The sequence below is a fragment of the Telmatherina bonti genome, assembly GCF_933228915.1.
Source record: "Telmatherina bonti genome assembly, chromosome: 7".
Taxonomy (NCBI): domain Eukaryota; kingdom Metazoa; phylum Chordata; class Actinopteri; order Atheriniformes; family Telmatherinidae; genus Telmatherina; species Telmatherina bonti.
This window is the reverse complement of record NC_136625.1, coordinates 3,265,019-3,271,018: the sequence shown is the minus strand read 5'-3', so window position 1 is coordinate 3,271,018 and position 6,000 is coordinate 3,265,019.

Here is a 6,000-nt window from a genome sequence, read left to right as displayed (position 1 = left end):
TTATCGAGGACCTGAACTGGACCAGGTTTATAGAGGAAAGAAACTGGACCAGGTTTATCGAGGACCTGAACTGGACCAGGTTTATAGAGGAAAGAAACTGGACCAGGTTTATAGAGGACAGAAACTGGACCAGGTTTATAGAGGACAGAAACTGGACCAGGTTTATAGACAACCTGAACTGGACCAGGTTTATCGAGGACCTGAACTGGACCAGGTTCATAGAGGACAGAAACTGGACCAGGTTTATAGAGGACCTGAACTGGACCAGGTTTATCGAGGACCTGAACTGGACCAGGTTTATAGAGGAAAGAAACTGGACCAGGTTTATAGAGGACAGAAACTGGACCAGGTTCATAGAAAACCTGAACTGGACCAGGTTTATAGAGGACCTGAACTGGACCCGTTTTATAGAGGACCTGAACTGGACCCGTTTTATAGAGGACCTGAACTGGACCAGATTTATCGAGGACCTGAACTGGACCAGGTTTATAGAGGACAGAAACTGGACCAGGTTTATAGAGGACCTGAACTGGACCAGGTTTATAGAGGACCTGAACTGGACCAGGTTTATAGAGGACCTGGACTGGACCAGGTTTATAGAGGACCTGAACTGGAACAGGTATATAGAGGACCTGAACTGTACCAGGTTTATAGAGGACAGAAACTGGACCAGGTTGATAGAGGACCTGAACTGTACCAGGTTGATGGAGGACCTGAACTGGACCAAGTTTATAGAGGACCTGAACTGGACCAGTTTTATAGAGGACCTGAACTGGACCAGGTTTATGAAGGACCTGAACTGGACCAGGTTTATAGAGGACCTGGTCTGGAGCAGGTTTATAGAGGACCTGAACTGGACCAGGTTGATAGAGGACCTGAACTGGACCAGGTTTATAGAGGACAGACACTGGAACAGGTTTATATAGGACCTGGACTGGACCAGGTTTATAGAGGAAAGAAACTGGACCAGGTTTATAGAAGACCTGAACTGGACCAGGTTTATAAAGGACCTTAAACTGGACTAGTTTTATAGAGGACCTGAACTGGACCAGGTTTATAGAGGACCTGAACTGGACCAGGTTTATAGAGGACCTGAACTGGACCAGATTTATAGAGGACCTGAACTAGACCAGGTTTATAGAGGACCTGAACTGGACCAGGTTTATAGAGGACCTGAACTGGACCAGGTTTATAGAGGACAGACACTGGACCAGGTTTATAGAGGACCTGAACTGGACCAGGTTTATAGAGGACCTGAACTGGACCAGGTTTATAGAGGATCTGAACTGGACCAGGTTTATCGAAGACCTGAACTGGACCAGGTTTATAGAGGACAGAAACTGGCCCAGGTTGATAGAGGACCTGGACCGGACCAGGTTTATAGAGGACCTGAACTGGACCAGGTTTATAGAGGACCTGAACTGGACCAGGTTTATAGAGGATCTGAACTGGACCAGGTTTATCGAGGACCTGAAGTGGACCAGGTTTATAGAGGACAGAAACTGGACCAGGTTGATAGAGGACCTGAACTGGACCAGGTTTATAGAGGACCTGAACTGGACCAGGTTTATAGAGGACCTGAACTGGACCAGGTTTATAGAGGACCTGAACTGGACCAGGTTTATAGAGGACCTGAACTGGACCAGGTTTATAGAGGACCTGAACTGGACCAGGTTGATAGAGGACCTGAGCTGGACCAGGTTTATACAGGACCTGAACTGGACCAGGTTTATAGAGGACCTGAACTGGACCAGGTTGATAGAGGACCTGAGCTGGACCAGGTTTATACAGGACCTGAACTGGACCAGGTTTATAGAGGACCTGAACTGGACCAGGTTTATAGATGACCTGAACTGGACCAGGTTGATAGAGGACCTGAACTGGACCAGGTTTATAGAGGACCTGAACTGCACCAGGTTTATAGAGGACCTGAACTGGACCAGGTTTATAGAGGACAGAAACTGGACCAGGTTTATAGAGGACCTGAACTGGACCAGGTTTATAGAGGACCTGAACTGGACCAGGTTTATAAAGGACCTGAACTGGACCAGGTTTATAGAGGACCTGAACTGGACCAGGTTTATGAAGGACCTGAACTGGACCAGGTTTATAGAGGACAGAAACTGGACCAGGTTTATAGAGGACCTGAACTGGACCACGTTTATAGAGGACCTGAACTGGACCAGGTTTATAGAGGACCTGAACTGGACCAGGTTTTTAGAGGACCTGAACTAGACCAGGTTTATAGAGGACCTGAACTGGACAAGGTTTATGAAGGACCTGAACTGGACCAGGTTTATGAAGGACCTGAACTGGACCAGGTTTATAGAGGACAGACACTGGACCAGGTTTATGGAGGACCTGGACTGGACCAGGTTTATAGAGGACCTGAACTGTACCAGGTTGATAGAGGACCTGAGCTGGACCAGGTTTATAGAGGACCTGGACTGGACCAGGTTTATAGAGGACCTGAACTGTACCAGGTTGATAGAGGACCTGAGCTGGACCAGGTTTATACAGGACCTGAACTGGACCAGGTTTATAGAGGACCTGAACTGGACCAGGTTTATAGAGGACCTGAACTGGACCAGGTTTATAGAGGAAAGAAATTGGACCAGGTTTATAGAGGACAGAAACTGGACCAGGTTTATAGAGGACAGAAACTGGACCAGGTTTATAGAGGACAGAAACTGGACCAGGTTTATAGAGGACCTGAACTGGACCAGTTTTATAGAGGAACTGATCTGGACCAGGTTTATAGAGGACAGAAACTGGACCAGGTTTATAGAGGTCAGAAACTGGACCAGGTTTATAGAGGACCTGAACTGGACCAGTTTTATAGAGGACCTGATCTGGACCAGGTTTATAGAGGACAGAAACTGGACCAGGTTTATAGAGGACCTGAACTGGACCAGGTTTATAAAGGACCTGAACTGGACCAGGTTTATAGAGGACCTGAACTGGACCAGGTTTATAAAGGACCTGAACTGGACCAGGTTTATGAAGGACCTGAACTGGACCAGGTTTATAGAGGACCTGAACCGGACCAGGTTTATAGAGGACAGAAACTAGACCAGGTTTATAGACGTCCTGAACTGGACCAGGTTTATAGAGGACAGAAACTGGACCAGGTTTATGGAGGACCTGAACTGGACCAGGTTTATAGAGGACCTGAACTGGATCAGGTTTATAGAGGACAGAAACTGGACCAGGTTCATAGAAGACCTGAACTGGAGCAGGTTTATAGAGGACCTGAACTGGATGAGGTTTATAGACGACAGAAACTGGACCAGGTTTATAGAGGACCTGAACTGGAAAAGGTTTATCGAGGACCTGAACTGGACCAGGTTTATAAAGGACCTGAACTGGACCAGGTTTATAGAGGACCTGAACTGGACCAGGTTTATAGAGGACCTGAACTGGACCAGGTTTATAGAGGACTGAAACTGGACCAGGTTTATAGAGGACCTGAACTGGACCAGGTTTATAGAGGACCTGAACTGGACCAGGTTTATAGAGGACCTGAACTGGACCAGGTTGATAAAGGACCTGAACTGGACCAGGTTTATAGAGGACCTGAACTGGACCAGGTTTATGAAGGACCTGAACTGGACCAGGTTTATAGAGGACAGAAACTGGACCAGGTTTATAGAGGACCTGAACTGGACCACGTTTATGAAGGACCTGAACTGGACCAGGTTTATAAAGGACCTGAACTGGACCAGGTTTATAGAGGACAGAAACTGGACCAGGTTTATAGAGGACAGAAGATGGACCAGGTTTATAGAGGACCTGAATTGGACCAAGTTTATAGAGGACCTGAACTGGACCAGGTTTATAAAGGACCTGAAATGGACCAGGTTTATAGAGGACCTGAATTGGACCAGGTTTATAGAGGACAGACACTGGACCAGGTTTATCGAGGACCTGGACTGGACCAGGTTTATAGAGGACCTGAACTGTACCAGGTTTATAGAGGACAGACACTGGACCAGGTTTATCGAGGACCTGAAATGGACCAGGTTTATAGAGGACCTGAATTGGACCAGGTTCATAGAGGACAGACACTGGACCAGGTTTATCGAGGAAAGAAATTGGACCAGGTTTATAGAGGACAGAAACTGGACCAGGTTTATAGAGGACAGAAACTGGACCAGGTTTATAGAGGACAGAAACTGGACCAGGTTTATAGAGGACCTGAACTGGACCAGTTTTATAGAGGAACTGATCTGGACCAGGTTTATAGAGGACAGAAACTGGACCAGGTTTATAGAGGTCAGAAACTGGACCAGGTTTATAGAGGACCTGAACTGGACCAGTTTTATAGAGGACCTGATCTGGACCAGGTTTATAGAGGACAGAAACTGGACCAGGTTTATAGAGGACCTGAACTGGACCAGGTTTATAAAGGACCTGAACTGGACCAGGTTTATAGAGGACCTGAACTGGACCAGGTTTATAAAGGACCTGAACTGGACCAGGTTTATGAAGGACCTGAACTGGACCAGGTTTATAGAGGACCTGAACCGGACCAGGTTTATAGAGGACAGAAACTAGACCAGGTTTATAGACGTCCTGAACTGGACCAGGTTTATAGAGGACAGAAACTGGACCAGGTTTATGGAGGACCTGAACTGGACCAGGTTTATAGAGGACCTGAACTGGATCAGGTTTATAGAGGACAGAAACTGGACCAGGTTCATAGAAGACCTGAACTGGAGCAGGTTTATAGAGGACCTGAACTGGATGAGGTTTATAGACGACAGAAACTGGACCAGGTTTATAGAGGACCTGAACTGGAAAAGGTTTATCGAGGACCTGAACTGGACCAGGTTTATAAAGGACCTGAACTGGACCAGGTTTATAGAGGACCTGAACTGGACCAGGTTTATAGAGGACCTGAACTGGACCAGGTTTATAGAGGACTGAAACTGGACCAGGTTTATAGAGGACCTGAACTGGACCAGGTTTATAGAGGACCTGAACTGGACCAGGTTTATGAAGGACCTGAACTGGACCAGGTTTATAGAGGACAGAAACTGGACCAGGTTTATAGAGGACCTGAACTGGACCACGTTTATGAAGGACCTGAACTGGACCAGGTTTATAAAGGACCTGAACTGGACCAGGTTTATAGAGGACAGAAACTGGACCAGGTTTATAGAGGACAGAAGATGGACCAGGTTTATAGAGGACCTGAATTGGACCAAGTTTATAGAGGACCTGAACTGGACCAGGTTTATAAAGGACCTGAAATGGACCAGGTTTATAGAGGACCTGAATTGGACCAGGTTTATAGAGGACAGACACTGGACCAGGTTTATCGAGGACCTGGACTGGACCAGGTTTATAGAGGACCTGAACTGTACCAGGTTTATAGAGGACAGACACTGGACCAGGTTTATCGAGGACCTGAAATGGACCAGGTTTATAGAGGACCTGAATTGGACCAGGTTCATAGAGGACAGACACTGGACCAGGTTTATCGAGGACCTGGACTGGACCAGGTTTATAGAGGACCTGAACTGTACCAGGTTGATAGAGGACCTGAGATGGACCAGGTTTATAGAGGACCTGGACTGGACCAGGTTTATAGAGGACCTGAACTGTACCAGGTTGATAGAGGACCTGAGCTGGACCAGGTTTATACAGGACCTGAACTGGACCAGGTTTATAGAGGACCTGAACTGGACCAGGTTGATAGAGGACCTTAACTGGACCAGGTTTATAGAGGAAAGAAATTGGACCAGGTTTATAGAGGACAGAAACTGGACCAGGTTTATAGAGGACCTGAACTGGACCAGGTTTATAGAGGACAGAAACTGGACCAGGTTTATAGAGGACAGAAACTGGACCAGGTTTATAGAGGACCTGAACTGGACCAGTTTTATAGAGGACCTGATCTGGACCAGGTTTATAGAGGACAGAAACTGGACCAGGTTTATAGAGGACCTGAACTGGACCAGGTTTATAAAGGACCTGAACCGGACCAGGTTTATA